Source organism: Bactrocera tryoni, chromosome 1, assembly GCF_016617805.1.
Source record: "Bactrocera tryoni isolate S06 chromosome 1, CSIRO_BtryS06_freeze2, whole genome shotgun sequence".
Classification (NCBI taxonomy): domain Eukaryota; kingdom Metazoa; phylum Arthropoda; class Insecta; order Diptera; family Tephritidae; genus Bactrocera; species Bactrocera tryoni.
The window spans coordinates 71,363,699-71,382,371 of record NC_052499.1 but is presented as its reverse complement, the minus strand read 5'-3'; the positions used below and the strand labels follow the sequence as shown (position 1 = coordinate 71,382,371).

At 39.0% G+C, this 18,673-nt stretch overlaps 1 protein-coding gene across 3 annotated transcripts in view; it reads left to right on the top strand.

The window, feature by feature from the left end:
- LOC120766646 overlaps nt 1–18,673 on the top strand; it is a 361,298-nt gene that overhangs the window by 193,486 nt on the left and 149,139 nt on the right. For all 3 annotated transcript variants that reach the window (XM_040092269.1, XM_040092267.1, XM_040092268.1), the window contains one exon: nt 9,543–9,627. The gene's annotated coding sequence lies outside the window, so the exon portion shown is untranslated. The remainder of the gene's footprint in view (nt 1–9,542; nt 9,628–18,673) is intronic.

Below are 18,673 nucleotides of genomic sequence, written 5' to 3'. Positions count from 1 at the left end.
CTGAGCGATTGCTTGTTTTGGTTGACTATTTTGCCAGCGCAATTTGCACGCATGTGGATATGTGTGTGTGTGAGTACATATTTTGTGTTTGAGTGTTTGCGTGTATGTGCCCTTGCAGTGGTACAAGTTTTCGGTGCTTTAAATGCCAATACGCGCAAGTGCCAGTTTGACTGCTCGCTCAAGCGTGCACACTCAAACTCACACACACATACATATGTGCTTTCGTGTGGTGTATGTGTGAAAACTCAATCTTGCGCCACTCTGTGCGCCAGCAATGTGCTTGTAATTGAATAAAGCAACAACAATTGTCGCAAATAGAGACTAAGTTGCGAGAAGTGTTGCTGTGCGCCGGCGAGTATGGACTTGAATTTCTCGTTATTATTATTGTAGTTGTTGAGCGAGCGTATGTAAGAGGATTTCCAGAGAAGTTGACGATGCCTCCATATAACTTTCGACTTGGCCATGGCTGTCAATGCAAAACCAATAGGCGGCAGAGTGCTGAGGGACAGCCAAAGCTCTTGCTTGAGCGGTATGGAGTGCGGCACAGCCGGTGCGTGTTGACAACTTTTACCACTATTTGAACAGCAGGCTTACTGCACAGCCGCCAGCTTGGATAAGCAGCAACATGCGGTGGGTCAACCCCACGGGCTGGGGGCATATGGCTTGCGGAATTCAGCAAGTCAAAAATTCGTGATTGAGACGCCAACGCGTTTTCGATTTTAGTTGAAACGAAAAAAATAACAAGCAGCAAGTTGTTGCTGCCGACAGCGCCGCATAGAAATAAGCAAAGTAAGAAAATTGTTTTGCAGAAATTCGAAATTTCGGCAAAACTTTCCACTGACACTCATTCACACACACACACCCTTACTTACCACCTTGCCACGTGTGCATGTGTTATCGCACTGTTGCGCCTATAAGCACACTGTCCTGCTAACATGCAACCTGCCACACGGACGCACACGCCATCACATCGCAAATCGTCTGCGCCGTCATCATCATCGTTTTCACTTCAATTTAAAGTTGCGAACTTTCGATTACTTTTTGTTTCGTTTGCAGCAGGCAGCTAAGCGAAAAGGCAACCGGCGCATAGTCGAGAAAACAAAAGCAAGCAAAAAGACAACACTCACACTCGTATCTTGTTGCATGTTGATGGCGACTTGCCGCAGGTGAAAACTGTCGTCTGTTTCGTTTATATGTTTTTGGTGTTTGCTACAAAGCGATTTGCGACTTTTTCATTTGTTTTGCGTTTACAGTTCCATTTTATTTTTTCATTTCCGCTTTGAATGTTGCGAGTTTGCTGCCTTTGTCGCTAAGTGTCCGCTTCAAATGCTCTTCGTCGCGAGTTGAATTCAATATATTTTTCCAGCCCATGTGGTGCTGAGAAAAGTTTATGTGTTTTGGAAGATACACTAGTCAACATATAAAAGTTTACGTTTACTTTATTAATATGATTATTATTATTATTATTAGGTTCTCATTTTGTTGAAATATTTTTTATTTCATTTGAACATATCTGCCCATAAAAATATTCATAAGGCCGCCAGCTTTCATGTTACCTAAATGGCTCAGATCCGAAACGGTCTCAAGATTTCCGAAGCATTTCGCTTTTGAAACTAATTTCGAAATTCGAATAAAACTGCCTATACATAAATTTAGGGGGTTGTACTTGTGCACACAATCTTTCTACATATTGTCATCTAAAATACAATCCAGTGCAGCATCCAAAAATAATTGAAAATCGCTGTCAGATATAATAACCAATTTGTAACCGTTTTATACCCGAAACTCAAATTGTTTTTTTTTTAATATGAGTGTCTGATAACCAATATATAACCGTTTCATAACCATAATACTAATTTTCTTTCAATTGAATCGCTTACGCGATTATAGCCGAGTTAGCAACAGCGCGCCAGTCGTTTCTTCTTTTCGCTACGCGGCGTCAATTGGATATTCCAAGCGTAGGCAGGTCTTTCTCCACTTGGTCCTTCCAGTGGAGTAGAGGTCTTCCTCTTCCTCTGCTTCTCCCGGCGGGACCTGCGTCGAATACTTTCAGGGTTGGAGTGTTTTCGTTCATTCGGACAACATGACCTAGCCAGTGCAGCCGCTGTCTTTTAATTCACTGAACTATGTTAATGTCGTCATATATCTCAAACACCTCATCGTTCCATCGAATGCGATATTCGCCGTGGCCAACGCGCAAAGGACCATAAATCTTTCGCAGAACTTTTCTCTCGAAAACTCGCAACGGAGACTCATCAGTTGTTGTCATCGTCCATGCCTCTACATCTTATAGCAGCATATGGAGTTTGGTTTTTGTACGTCGAGAGAGGACTTTGCTTCCCAATTGCCTACTCAGTCCGAAGTAGCACCTGTTGGCAAGAGTTATCCCGTATTGGATTTCCAGGCTGACATTGTTGGTGGGACTTACGTTGGTTCCAAGATAGACGAAATTATCTACAACTTCAAAGTTATGACTGTCAACAGTGACGTGAGAGCCAAGTCGAGAGTGCGACGACTGTTTGTTTGATGACAGGAGATATTTTGTCTTGCCCTCGTTCACTGCCAGACCCATTTGTTTTGCTTACTTGTCCAGTCTGGAGAAAGCAGAACTAACGGCGCGGGTGTTAAGGCCGATGATATTAATATTATCGGCATATGCCAGCAGATGTACACTCTTATAAAAGATTGTACCTATTCGATTAAGTTCTGCAGCTCGAATTATTTTTTCCAGCAGCAGGTTGAAGAAGTCATAGCCATGGTCGTCATCAAAAGGGGGTCTCTCATCCGGGGCTGGTTGCTACTTTTCATTGGGGATGTTTTTTTACGTGGCGGGTCCCAAGCCCAGCGCACAACCCTATGTAGGGGATGTTTCGCCTTCGAATGGATGTTCTTAGGCTACCCAGAGGATACTTGGTCAAAGACCGGAAGACGTGAGCTGCTTGAGTCATATGTAAAACAATCGTTTCTGGCCACTCCCAAGTAAATGGCGATCAGGAAACTTTCCTCACTTACGTGAACTTTTACACATGACTCCGTCCTTCCAATTGAATTGGTTTCTGTTATATCGTTTTTCCTTCGCCAGCAAACTTATGCAAATTTATGTTACTTTATTATGCACTTTAGCTGATGATATATATTTTTTATCTAGGGATCGAAAATATAAGATATTTGATATTAATTACGTCTTTTAAGGCCACTGAAGTGTACATTTTTCAAAAAAACAAAGCTCGTTTTTTGTGTAGGCGCCATTTTGTCAAAACGTATCATTTTGACTAATGACGATGGTTACCTGTATTCGCCCATAGTAATACTAACATTTTTTGGGTTTTGGAATTGTCATAATTTTAAGCATTAAGCAGAAAATCTCCCTCAACACCAGACACTTTTGTGTGAAGGTTGTCCCAGGGCATCAAAGGTGGCTTAAGCGGACAACGTAACGCTTTTGGTAAACTGAGAATTCGTAAACACCCTTGTTTATATTAGTCATAAATTCTAATAAATCTGAGCTGGTTTTTTTTACTAGGAACACAAAATACTGATATTGGGAGGCCCTATTCTCTATTCGTTGGACAGGATGAAGTACTTGGGGCTCATGGGGATGAATAGGAAGTTCTCATGGAAATCAAATATCGAAGAAAGAGTGAGGAAGACTTTTTATTGTTGCAGTCTTCTATCGGGAGCTCTTCATCATAGTTTAAAACTACCAAACCATTATTGCGTCTTTCAAGTGCAGCTTCCCTCTTAGAGGTGTGTACAAGAATTCTCTGATAGCAGAGCAGCAATACTGGCTTTGTCCAGAAATGCATGACATCGTTAGCAATGACATCATTATTCTTTTACTTTAGATTAATCTATATAGATGTCCGATCACCCATGAGCTTGGTGGGAAGATTAGCCTTGAGAAATTACATGGGTTTTCTTGGGGAAAAACAGCCTTTTCTTCAACAATTTTTTTCTCATTTAAAACATTAAAAATATTATTACCTTTTTTTATTGTTACAAACATACACTATTAACAAAAAAATTCTGAATTTCTTGGAAAAAAATATTTTAAGCTCAGCCATTGCGACGCCAACTCTAGATAACCCCTTATAGGATCACCTAAAGTGAAAAAATACGAATTTTAGTTAAAACCTTAACTTAGAACATGAACAAAGGAAAAAAATACTGAAAATTGGATTTCAGCCAGACATTTTTACAAAAAACTTACAAGTATAATTTCAGTGAAAATTTTGCGACATTTTTTTTCAAATAGTTTTAACCGACAAAAAGTCCTTCGTTCAAGTTTTTGAGAAGTGTATCTTAAAGAGCTGTGCAAAATTTCATTAAGATCGTTTGAGTAGCTCTCGGGAAATCTTTTGAGAAACACGTATTTAAAGACGGCGCACTTAGCGCACAATTTCTTAGCTGTATCACCGAAACTATTACTCTGATATACTTGAAATTTTGGTACTGTAGAATTTATTAAGACCATAAAAAATTCGATTTTTTGAGACCCGTAAACCCAAGTAACCCCTCAACCAAATTTCATCCGACTGAAAATACGTCGGTTATTCGAGGACATTGGACATTCTAGAGTGCCAATAGATAAATTATTGTGATAAAACTTAACCAAATTCATTAGAAACTGAACAGCTTTTTATTTCACCGTATGGTACTCTAAGCTCAATATAATTTTGAAGAATATTACTACTATAGTCATTTTAGGTTTAATACTTAGATAAAACAATAATTAAGACGCCTTATTGTAGACAATCGAAAATTAAAATATTAAAATGTTGCCTACATTCAGGCTGATATTTGCTACATATATTTCAATTGTAATATTTTGTTAACTAGTGTAATCGCAACTACTAAGAGTTTTCGCTCCACGCGCCCGGTTCTAAAGCACTCGCTATGCAGATTAAGTGTCTAAACGCAGTGCGTAATTGATACGGCTAAGCAAATATATGCACACGCAAACAAACACACAAACACACATACATACTTACAAACTTATACAAAAACACCTACACACACTCGCGTTTATGTAAAATACACAAATTACGAAAGGCATAAAATTACTGTAAAGGCGAATGTGAGGCGTGTACTATGAGCGCCTTGGCGTTAACTTGCCAGTAAAAACAAAAAACACCAACAACAACCACGAAATGCGTTAAACAAATGAAAAGTGCCAACAAACTTAGACATTAAGACCGCTATTATGCGACTTTGAATGTTCGAAAACGAAAGCACCTCACAAGTATAATCACTAGCATGTGGGGAACGGGGGTGGGGGCAGAGCGCGGAGTGACCGAAAAGGTCACATAAATTACACCGGAAATTGCGATGCCGCAAATACTCGTAACTGCAGCACAGCAGCTGCCCGACAGATAGCAGGTACTTGAACGAGAGTGAGGATAGCAGCGGGGCCACGAAGCGGTTGCACGGCCGCCAGCCAATTTTAATGTGGCATTTAAAGAGCGTTAATGGAAATTTATGGTTTATTTGAATTTACTTTCCGTGGCAGGTGTAAACAAGTGCGAGGGAGCCAAAATTAAACCAAACAAAACATAATAAAACTCGAGAGACAAGGTGCCGAAAAAAATAAAGAAACAAACAACAAAAAGGCAACAACGGAGAAATTAAAATGAAAATGAAAATGAAAATGAAAATGGCTTCAATTTCAGCTCAAGCAAAGAGCGGGCATAATGCGATTAAAAGCATTGCTCAAGTGATAAAGTTTAGCTGCGATGATGACGCTGATGATGCGGGCGCTGGTGTGGGTAGCGCTGGTGGAGCGCGAGTTTAAAAAGTGGGTGTCTATGTGTGGCTACCGTGTGTGTGCGTGTGCGTTTGTGTGGAGGCAAAGTCGTAAAAGGGCAATTGTTGGTCTTAACTGTTGCTGCTTTTATGCCGAAGAAAGCGCTAAGTACTAAGTTAAGTTAAGTATTTAAAAATCAGAAAAAATCTTTTCGAGTATTAACCATTAAAAGCCCATAACCTGTTGGATTTGCATAAGACAAAGTTGAGTATCACAAAGCACTAAGTGCTTTAGTATTTGTGCATCGTCTATTGCCTGCTTAATGCAAATATGCTAAGTTTAGAGGCGGAAATTAAGCGGATAAGTGTGCGCACTCCATAAATATTTGCCTGACTTTTTACAATAAGAGTCGCTAAAAACATTAACAAGTTTATTGTTATTATTAATTTTATTATTAATATTATTTGTTTTTATTCTAGCGACTATAGTAGACGCTCTGCACTATCTGTTCAATTCACGAATGATCTTAATTTCAAATAGAAGATCCTCAAACAGAATTCTGAAATAAGACCACTGCTTCTTCTTATATCTACACAAGCTTTGAAAGTAGAATTTCAGGTATATGCTAAGCATCTATAACAAAACCTGGAGGGTGGTTACTCAAAATACTTGGTGAGCTGAGTCGATTTAGTCATGTCCTTCTTCCTGGCCGGTGCTCATGCCTTCCAAACGGGACCACTGGACTAAGTATAACTTCATTGAATACATTTAAGTCACCTAAAATGTATGGATTGACTTTCCACCTTAAGACTACCTCCAAGTGTGGTTTTCAGTTTTTCCCTTATACTAGAAAACCGATGGCAATGATAGAGTACATGTCCAGAGTCTTCTATACACTCCGTACGCGTCGGACAATATGAACTAAAATCAAGATGACATTCTAAAGCATCCATGGCCGCTGAGTGTTTGCCTCCGATAGAAATCCAAGTCCTTATGTTGTCTATCTAGCCGAGAATGTATAGTATATCCGGAATCAGTCTGTGGGCCCACCGTAGATTGCATGAAGTTTGCCACCGTTGCTGCCACATTGTGATGCTTCTGATTCTCTCCTCTCTTTTTGCTGCTGTAGACCTCTCCGATAATTGGAAATATGCGCGCGAATTTGTCTCCCTCGATGACAATCGGCGCCATACTGGCTAATACCGCAGCAGCGTCATTTGATATGGTTCGGAAAGCACTTATCACGCGTATTGTAGAAAGCCTATGAGCTGCGTTAATGGGTCCAGCATATGCCCTTCTGTGTGTCCGCCTGTCCATCGGTATGTATCTGTATATATGAGAACTAGGCCTTCAGGGTTCGAGATATCGAACTAAAATTTTGTACACGCCCTTTTCTCACCAAGAAGCTCCTCACTTGTCGGAACGGCCAATATCGAAGTACTATAGCATATAGCTGCCATACAAATTTTTTTCTGACGAATGTATCTTCAAGAAATTTTACACAAATTAGAATAAAAAGCATTGCTGTGATCTCCGAAAATAGTATTCAGATCTAACAACTGTAGCATATAGCTGTCATACAAATTCGTCAAACTCAAGTCCTTGTATGGAAAACGTTTTTATTTGACAAGGTATTTTCACGAAATTTTGAATGGATTATAACCCAAGATGATGCTATAATCTCCAGAAAAACTGTTCGGATCGGACCCATATAGCAACAGCTGTCATACAAATTGACCGATCAATCTTAAGTTCTTATACGGAAAACTTTTTCATGTGACAAGGTAACGTCATGAAATTTGCCACAGATTATTACCTCAAGTAACGCTAAAATCTCCTATGATATTGTTCAGATCGGACTACTATAGCTAATTGCTGCCCTGTTAAATGACAGATGAAAATCAATATAAACATCTTTCTTCAACCTTTCACGCTATAAAAAAATGCACCAGTTAAGGTTGTTATAGCTATGGTGCAGCCATAGCTATCGTTTTTTTTTGTTTTTGTATCAAATTTATAGGCACAAAGAAAATCAGTCCAACAATTTATTTTAAAATAAATATTTGATGAAACTAGCAGTAGTTAAGCATTCATATTTTAGTTCGAACTCTTTGTAACACTTCTCATTACATATTCCCCTTTATGTTATAACTACCACATGTACGAGTGTGTGCGTAAATATGTCAGATCGAACTTCTTCGACAATTGCAGAGGTGGCATGCAAGCTGCTCTTTCTTTTGTCCAAATATTAAGAATCCTTGCCTCTTCTTACGGCGGCTGCTCTCCAGTGGCGGAAAATGACAATCGCTGGCCGCTTGAAGTGCGCTCCGCCTCTCGAATTCGAGCAAAGCAAACGCCAAATCGCCCAGGCTATCGTTCGAAGCATCTTCGCTTTTGCTACGAATGCGCTTGTAATACAATGGCGTTGGTTGTAGTTGGTGTTGGCTTTTGTGAGTCAACAATGCAGAAAATGGTAAGACATGTGAGCGTGAGCGGCACCATTTCACACATGAAATACTTGCACACAAAAGCCGAACACTTACACATATTCTGCAGATTTTTAATATCCACACGCACAACATGGTTACGTAACCTGCCGTAAAACATATAGCGAGTGGCTAGTATCTGCTGAATTATTTCTCTTGCTTCTGTCACATGCATTACCTTCTTCTTCTCTATCTCTTCGCCTTTTCTTAAACGTTGTGTTTCTTATCCTTGTCTTTTTCTGCAGTATTCCGCTGGAAATGGACCAAAGTCAACTTGACTTAAAACTGCTTGGGCTGCCAGCTCTGCCGTATGCAAGTTTGCAGTTGTTGTTTTACGTTTTATATACTATATCTCATGCCATCTCAAAAATATTTGTATATACATATAATTCAACTATATAATCCACCGGTGTTTCTGTTGAGTACCACTTAGTGTCCTCCTGTTACTTGTATGACTCGCAAGTGGAAATAACAACAACCAAAATGCTCAGATCTACTTTTTTGGAGGAATTAGTGAAGTGGCACTTATCTCTTTAATATTAGGAAGATGTCTTATTCATAAAGAAAGCGGAAGAGTTTGGAATCGATTCGAAAAATTGACAATAGCGGAATATAAGTATTTCGATCTTGGAAAAAAGTAAGAAAAATACGTTAACTCCCGTTACACTGAAGCTACAGAAAACTTTCCATAAAAAGTCTTAATTTTGATAGTTCAGTTTGTAAAATGGCGGTTTCTACAAAGAAAAAATCTTCCTAGGGAGAAAATGACTAATGCTAATTTCTGATCGATATCTGAAAAACTGCGCGACTAGTACGTGTATACCCAGGCTACATAGCATATACATCGATATTTTATGGAGTTGTTTCATGTTCTGGGTCTTACAAACTTCATGACAAACTTTATATAGATTAGGTTAATCTGATAGGCCAATAAGCCATGCATAGACATATTTTGGTCCATTCGTAGACCAGTTTTGGTTCTTTGCGATACGAGAGGGAGTTCAGTAGCTAGGTTCAAGAGAAGTAGTCATCCTTCAGGATACCTGCGTATGACGCGAATTTCAACAGACTCTGTGGCTTCACGATCGACACCTCTTCCAGTGTATCATACCATGGGGAGCCCTGATGCTTACAGTGTAATCTTGCCATCGCGGAACAAGTGCACAAGAGCTGCTTCATTGTTTCCCTGGCACCTTGCTCTAGACATTTCCTGCGGGCGTGTGTCCCAACTTAATATAATTTATTCAATATATAAAATAAGACAACAACAATGCATGGTTAATAAATGATTATTTTACTTTCTTTCCTTCCAGCTCCAGTGACAACTGCATTCTACACACATTTTGGAGAATTTCTAAGACTAACTAAACGTATAGAGATCTTTACTGTAAAACTCAAGTAAGTATTCTATTTGTAATCCGAATGTATATTTGGGAGAAAGTTTCTACAATATTAGGCATGTTAGGTGAGGTCAAAATAGTGTATTAAATAAAATTGTTCTTGGCTTAGAAACTATGCCTTGTCTGTTGAACCCCTAGTTTAAAATTTCAATAAAACTTGATTTTTTATTCTTAAAGGTATCGATAGGCTATATATTCATAAATAACATACTAAAATTTCAAATCGATACCTCTAACAGTTTTTGAGTTACAGCCTCCTTAATTGTAGCCACTCAGTTCCATCTGGTAGGGATTATTTTGAAGGCGGCAAAATAAATACTGATGTCTAATGATCTATCACCTCCATAAATCATACTTTTTTAGTACACTCATGTCGCACCGGCTTGGAGGCAGAGTAAAATAGAATACGAGTATAGATACAGTTGTCTTTGGAGTGTTTAAGTAGAGATTATATATAGTATATCATAGAATACTTAAGAGTATCGCACGAAGATCTCAATACGTATTAAGAAGTTCTGAAATTGGATTGGAGTACGAAAGCAATTATTAAGAATAAATGGCTTATGTCAGTTCAGTGAAGAAGGTAATGCCACATGATTTTAGCGAAAGGTGCTTCCCATCTCTTTTAGTGATAGATTAATTTGCCTTTGCCCTTTTTCTTAGTAATTATCCCTTTGCATTACGTATTTCGCAGATCCAAAAGACTCAGAAGTCATAATTGTGAATATATTTGAGGCATAGAAATGTGATCAAACAGATGACCGCTGCTTTGGCAATGCAATAGCCAAACTATGCGCTACTTATAACTCCTACGCAGTTATGACAAACGCTTTTAGCTGCACACCTTTTCTTCCTCTACAATATTTTTTTGACTAATCATACTTTGAATTTTGCAAAACTGCCTCGCCTTTTGCGGCCTAAAAGAACAATAAAGCAAATGCAATTGTACGGCGATTAGCGTCTTAAGGCGATTTGGCTGCTTTGCTGTCGCTCACATGTGCTGTTATTATTTTTGGTCGACAGCTTTTTCATTCTCTTTGCGCTTATCATCGAAGGCATGTCGCTGTCCCGAAAAGTGGTTGTGGATTTGCAAATGTTTCGCTTTTCTCATTTTCAGTTTCTTTCTGCGCTTTTGCTTAGATTTTCCACCGCTTTTGCTTTGCGGCTCTCGGAATGCGTGTGGCATATGCAATTTTCTGCTGACAGTCGCATTCTTGTGTTGCTTTTCTCCTTCAAGCCACGTTTTCTTAATAGCTAATGTCGAGACCGCAACCGCAAAAACGCAAAAGTGCTGCCCATCACATGCATTGGGCACCGTGCAATTTCAGGTTGTTGTTTCTCTTTTGCGGTGCATGGCTGTGCATGAACTTTGTACTCCCTCACTTTTGCATACAATTCTTATTTTGTCGAGCTTTGAATCTGCCTAGTTTCTGCCTTCATCTCTTCTACTCTTATTCAACTCTCTTCAGCTTTGTGCCAGCATTAGCGATGCGCGCAATTAGCAGCAACTACCAAGCCGTTAAGCAAAGCGAAAGCGAAGTCAATAAACACTCATCACTGGCGAGCATTACTCATACGCACTGTGGCATTCGGTAGGCTGGTTGGGTGCCGAACTCTCGTAAAACATTTCTTGTCAAACAAAAAGCGATTAAAACTGCTATAAACTTAAGCGCATAAATGGCGCAAGAATATTATCAGCTCGGTTATTGCTTGCGCGCTCGTTGTTGTTGCTATATTTGCGTTGTCTTCGTACTAGGCGTAGCCTGCTTCTTTTAATATTTCCTCCAGCAAGAATTTTGATTAACATTTATTGGCTTCGCTGGCAGAAAGTGAATCTTCGAGGTGTTATTTCTGCTTCTTCTTAAGCTTCAATGCGAGTTTTATAGCGGCATAGTTTAAGCGAACTTCATGTACTTTATATTAAGTCTTCTTAAATATTCAACATCGGAGCACGAACACAAATTCGATTTTCGTTTTAAGAATACTTGTATGTGTACAATAAAATAGAAAATTTAATCAGTTGCTTCCGAAGCATCTTAGGTTCAGTTTAAAGTTTTCACTTATGTGCTTCTTCTTAATTTTCTTTCCAGTTGCCTGCCATTTCTTCTTCTTTTTTATCGATTCCACAGCACTTTTCGTCGTTAGTGTGTTCATGTGTGGGCATAAACTCTATTTTATTGACTCTTTCAGCTATTTACAATAATTTTTACTCACCAAATCGGAGTTTTCATGAAAAACATTTTCCTTTAACGCGCTTTAACACAAGTTTTTTGGTTTTTATGGAAATTCAACTCTCTTTCTTGAAATATTTCGGCTCATTGTTATAGAAATTGGCTAGACTGTGAACGGTAGTAAGTTTGCGAAATAAAACATAATATAAAATTTGTTCATAGAATGTAAATATATTTAAAAATAATCTCCAAAAGCTTGAAGTTGATAGTTTCTGAGATATGAACGTATTTGTAAGGGTTCTTTCAAATGCACACCACTGACAGTGCGGTACTGGGCCACTTCAGCGAATGATTTTGCCTTTCTCGAGCTAGAATCAACTCGTTTACTAATGCTAGCCTTTGCACCCATACCAAACTTCACTCCTGTCCTTGTGTTGGCTGTGCTCAAGCTCGCTACAGACTATGCATACTTCTCGAAATAACTGGTTCCTTCTGGCTTTTTATATGAGATCCGAACTCCATTAAGTATTGGAGTTTTGGTTCATATTTTGCATCTACCAGAATAAGGGAAAGTATGGCAAATAAGGCTATCTACAGAGATTAGCAGATATCCATAAGCACCTTTCAAAAAGCGATCATTTAAGGTTTCTTGCCAGGTTGTCCTTTGGAACAGATCTCGTGATCTCTCGATCCAACCCCTTTCGTAAGAGTAAGACTCTTCATCTGAATGCTGTGCTATAGAGAACAACTAATATGTCAGATCCAGTCGCCACACTTGGGAGGGGTTCAGCGAGGGATTTTTGTCAACTCTCATTATCTTACAAGTATTTTATTGGCCAGCACACTATATCTCAAATTAGTTGCAAACCAGGAAGCTTGTGTATGACCTAAATATTTTCCAATAAAATTTTAAGTGATATTAGTTAGTTAACTCTTATACACCGGAAAACAATTGCAACAACATAAACTTGTTTGCTGTAATGTCGCATCAACAACTTACGACATAAAATATTGTTAATGGCATGGTTTTAAGAATTCGGCAGGCATGAGCCCTCATGCCAGCGGCAAAGTCATAAGCTCGAAAAGAGCTCCTGAACCAGCCAATGAAACAAGTAAAGCGCGCAATGCAAGCCAAATGAAAGTCTCGCCGTGAGCTGCTGTAAGTGGTGGGTGATCGGGTAGTAAAAAAAGGCGCTATGGCGCTGCTTATTTATATAAACATGTTTATAGTCGTATCTCAAACGCCATATATTAAGCTTGCTTTTGGCTGTCACTCATGATTTTGCAACAAACATATTTCAGCGTTTTTACGAGGCGATTCGCTGGAGACTATCACTGCCTACAACATGGCTTGCCCGCCTCTGCATTACAAGCCGGCCATAAATGTGGCATGTGTCACACGGCACAAACATATGGCCAAGGACCGACAACCAAACAGTTAGGCTGTCCGACAGCCAGCGGGTGGAGCAGCTTAACAGCGCGAAGCAGACAAACTGACAGGCTACTCAACTAGCGGATAGTCAGCGAAGAAAAACCGACAGCTAAGGCCATCAACGGCTACACGACTGGGGAGGACATTCCAAAACGAACGAACGAGCAGACAAGCGCAAATCTGGCAACTCCATCACATGCCGACAACAGTGATCGATGACGGCGCGGCAGCAAGGCGCTCCTATACAACCCCGAAACCCGCGCACTTTTAAGCTCACTTACTTCGGGTTCACTTTGCCGTCGATGGTGGGTGGTCCTGTAGCAGCGGATTAGAGGAGATTTTGTGTCACTTCGCCATTTGGATTTTAGCCACCATCAGACAATCTTTCACTTTCACTCATATCCACCCACTTACATAGAAAATATGTATGTAAGGATTTTGGTGCTCTCCAGAGTGCGATGACATAAAATTTATTAAACGGAAACATGAGCAGCTTAAAATCTTGTTTCTAGTTAGTTTCCGTTGTCTGTCTGTCGTTGCAGCTTGAAACTCTGAGCGCTTTAACTCTTCACACAACTACTGGCAGCTTTGCTGGGCTATCAGTTGCTGACATCATCGGCAGCTGCAGCTGTCCTTGCTTATTCACCTAGACTTTTCACTTCCGCCGGCATCATCAGGCGTGTACAAGCCATTTTATGATTCGCTATGCGAAACTGTATAGCTCCATGTATGTGCACACATACAAGTATATACTCTACATCTGTACATACTTAGATGAACACGTCCTTCGATTGAATCGCAGCAGCTTTGGCAGCCATGCATTAAACCACTCTGACTGGTCAGTTGTTGTTGATAGCGTACACACCATATGTACATATAAAGTATATCCAATGTCGTTGTTGCCGTTAGTTTTGATTTTATGTGCAAGCAATATAAAGTTTCCGCCGTTAAAGTTAAACGGTATACTCAGTTGATAGCGTTATCCTGTAGGAAATTTTTCTTTGAAACGTCATTGAACCAAAGTAGAAATGAAAATGAAATTCTCAAGAGATACTTAACTTAAATTTCAATTGTTGTGTAAAATATGAAGCCAATTACAAGTACCACCTATCCCCTGAATTGATAAATTTCTGGCATCCTAATGAAGGAACTCATTCAATAATAAGCTCTTAGTTTCCAAAAAGTTCCACAGTGCTTTGAACATTACCTACATCGACTGGCGATAACTGTAAAGTGTTTCGTAAGTTCAGTTCTCAAGCAACAGCAATTTTTAACGTCTTAAGGGTTTGCTTTACGAAGAGCTTGATGAACATCTTTTAAAACACATTTTGTTTTGAAGAAATGAAAACAATCGCTATAAGGAATTTAAAATTTCCATCAATTCAATTTAAATCAGTAAAGAAATACTCTTTTTGTGGAGAATTTTAGCTCAGTTAATTCTAGTAGCAAATTATCATGTCATAAACAAGTCAATGGTTCGACCAGTCTAGAGCAGCTCATAGTGGATGAATCGTTGACAATCCCACCAAACACTCAGCATAACCTTCCGATTCGTCAATCCTGGCTTTGCAACCATTTGTTGAGCTTCACCACGCTTAGACCGTAATCTTTTTCACACATTATTGTCGTATTTGATCCACTTTTTTTTTATACTCTCGCAACAATGTTGCTAAGGAGAGTATTATAGTTTTGTTCACATAACGGTTGTTTGTAAGTCCTAAAACTAAAAGAGTCAGATATAGGGTTATATATACCAAAGTGATCAGGGTGACGAGTAGAATCGAAATCCGGATGTCTGTCTGTCCGTCCGTCCGTCTGTCCGTCCGTCCGTCCCTGCAAGCTGTAACTTGAGTAAAAATTGAGATATCATGATAAAACTTGGTACACGTATTCCTTGGCTCCATAAGAAGGTTAAGTTCGAAGATGGGCAAAATCGGCCCACTGCCACGCCCACAAAATGGCGGAAACCGAAAACCTATAAAGTGTCATAACTAAGCCATAAATAAAGATATTAAAGTGAAATTTGGCACAAAAGATCGCATTAGGGAGGGGCATATTTGGACGTAATATTTTTGGAAAAGTGGGCGTGGCCCCGCCCCCTACTAAGTTTTTTGTGTACGTATCTCGGAAACTACTATAGCTATGCCAACCAAACTCTACAGAGTCGTTTTTCTTCAGGCATTTCCATATACAGTTCAAAAATGGAAGAAATCGGATAATAACCACGCCCACCTCCCATACAAAGGTTATGTTGAAAATCACTAAAAAGTGCGTTAACGGACTAACAAAAAACGTCAGAAACACTAAATTTTACGGAAGAAATTGCAGAAGGAAGCGGCACCCAGGCTTTTTTGAAAAATTGAAAGTGGGCGTGGCCTCGACCACTTATGGACCAAAAACCATATCTCAGGAATTACTAGACCGATTTCAATGAAATTCGGTATATAATATTTTCTTAACACCCTGATGACATGTGCGAAATATGGGTGAAATCGGTTCACAACCACGCCTTCTTCCAATATAACGCTATTTTGAATTCCATCTGATGCCTTCTCTGTATAATATATAGTACATTAGGAACCAATGATGATAGCGGAATAAAGCTTTACAAAAATACGGTATTTGAAAAATATGTAAATGACGTATAATGAAATCTCGATTATCACTTTATCATGCGAGAGTATAAAATGTTCGGTGACACCCGAACTTAGCCCTTCCTTACTTGTTTTCTCATACTATTACCAATCGCTTCAGAAATGGTTCAATTTCATTTCGTTTCAACAAAAAATTGCAGATGTTAATTCGGTCCATTAAATTTTTCACAGAAAATTCATGTTGTACCCAAACATCCAGCTTCTTTTCGTAGCCAGTATTTTTTAAGTGGTTCAAAACCGTTTGATGATGAGTGTTAAGGTCCTTAACGATGTCATGGCTGCTATGTGTCGGTCCTGGTCAATCTTTTCCATAATTTCATCCACTTGACCAGAGCGAGAGGCATCTTTCACATCAAAATTTCCAGAACGGAAGCGAGCGAACGATTGTTGTGCTACACGAACTGATAACTTATGCTGCTGATGTCTCCGTAAACTTCACAAATTTCATTGGTGGCTTCCGTGACATTCTTCCCGTTTTTATAAAAAAAAAATTTCAAAATATAGCGAATTTCTTCATTATTTTCATTAATTTTTGAACAGCTGTAACTTTTTTCTAACTTTTTTTGTAACTTCGCCGAATTAAATTTTTTTTGGGTTAAATGAAGTCTTAAATCTCATCTTTCCCACAGTATATGGTATGACAAAATGTGATTGGTAGCACTGGAGACATATGACTGCAACGACATCTATTGACAAAATACGAAAAGATTTTTTCCACTGCCCAATATATGTATGTACTAGGATGTTTTTTAAACTATTAATTTTTTTCAATCTCGTCACGAAATTTCCTTGGAAATACCCTAAAAAAATTCTATGAAAATTTTAGCCCTTAATATAAACATTAAGAACTGTACCAAGGCATGTAAAAATTTTACATTGAAACTACACGACAATCGTGACTTTTTATCTTTAAATTCCTCCAGCTCAGAGGTATTTTATGGCATCGCTTTGACTTTAGACGCATATTTCTCAGAATTGTTCACTCTACAAAGTGCCCAGTGCAACAAAGTCGTAACTCACACCGGTGAGGGAGTACGGCGCTCTAACCAGATTTTTCCACGTAATTCGCATTTTTTTGTATTTATCTCGTAAATGACAAGAGCTGCAGAAAAAGTGCACATGAAAACCTTGTAGGAAATTTTATTTGCTATAAAAAAGGTCCAAGGCCAAAATCGCTATCATTAATACTTCTCGAGATATTCGGCTTTTTAAATTAGGCTGTATGGAATTTTCATAGATTTTTTATTACATACTATCTATGAAAATTCAAAAATTCAGTTATTAACTTTTCCCAGCAACAACATGCTCATGAGAATTAAAAATTAAATACATTTTAATAGAGACATTTATCTCAACTCATCAAAATGGATTTATGTGCACTTAATGAACGTCACGTCAGACTAAGAACCAAATAATAAGCAAATAACTAACTTCCGCCTCAAGCGCTGAGCTTCACGGCGATGATGAATATGCTGTTAGTCATGACTTTTCTCTCAACAAAATTTTATTTTAGCTCATATTATGTAACTGTTTCTACCAACAACAATTTGTGGCTCAAAATAATACCAATTTATCTATGCGCAAACAAAGGGAAAGTGGCACACACACAAACACAATCACCCAGTACGTTCGCTAAGTGGAAGAACAGAAACCAGATGCTTGATCAACATCAGTCAACAGAAACAGAATTCAAATAATTTATTTGTAATACCCACTTCTAAGTATTTATAGAAGCACGTCAATTTGCAAATGCCTTTCTGTGCGTAATTATGTACTATCTGTAAGTGTGTGTGTGTGCGTTGGTGGGAATACAGTTTTCAGTTTTGCTTAGAATGAATTCATGCACCACTGTCACACTGACACGCTGTGCCGCATTTCGATTTATGGATTTTGCAAAACTTTAAATAGACACGCAATCGCTGACATATAAACACGCAAACACGCAAACACACACACATGTATGTGAGCAAAGTTTTGCTGGCTGCACTGCCTGTCACTTCAGTGGTGATTTCAAGCCTCAGCTGGCAGCATGACAGACGGCCAACCTGCTATGCCGTCCGTCTGCGCTGCGCTCATATCTGACTGACAGATTGAATGACTGACACATCGTTCAGTTTCATCACGGCGTCACACTAGCTGGTTTTTCTAGTTGGCGCTGGCGCTGTGCTGATATTAAGTGTGGAATTTCATATCGGCTGACAAGACTAAATGATGTCTTCAGTATTGCCATTTGTTGTTGGTATTTTTATTGCCGACAACATGTTGTGCTGACTGATTGACTGACTGACTGCCTAAGCACGCCTTGCTCTCACCATCACATGTACTTATATCCTTCAAAGCTGATATTTTTTGTTGTTGTTGCGGCTATACTCCTCATATCTTTGAGCAGCACGCACACACACCCTATTGATTAGTTATTCGTGTCTGTTATAAATTTTCAAATTGATGTCTTGTAGATTTTACTTAATGCCACAATGTCTGCGCAAACGAACGGTCGCCCTTGCACACACACACATACATACATACATACTTATGATTGTATAGAGATTGGTCTGTTCGCAAAACACCTTCAATATTTATTTGGATTTGATTGTGGTGGCGGCCTTGTCGTATTAACCTCTCCTGAGCAGGTTTTCTCATTTATTTTATATGCGGATTTATATTCACTTTTCAATTGAAATTGAGGTTAGGTTAGGTAAGTGCTTTCACTTTTGGTTGCGGGGCTCCATATCGTCTGCTTGCCGCCAGCTGATAAGTTCGTTCCGTTGGTGGTCATGAATTGGGGTG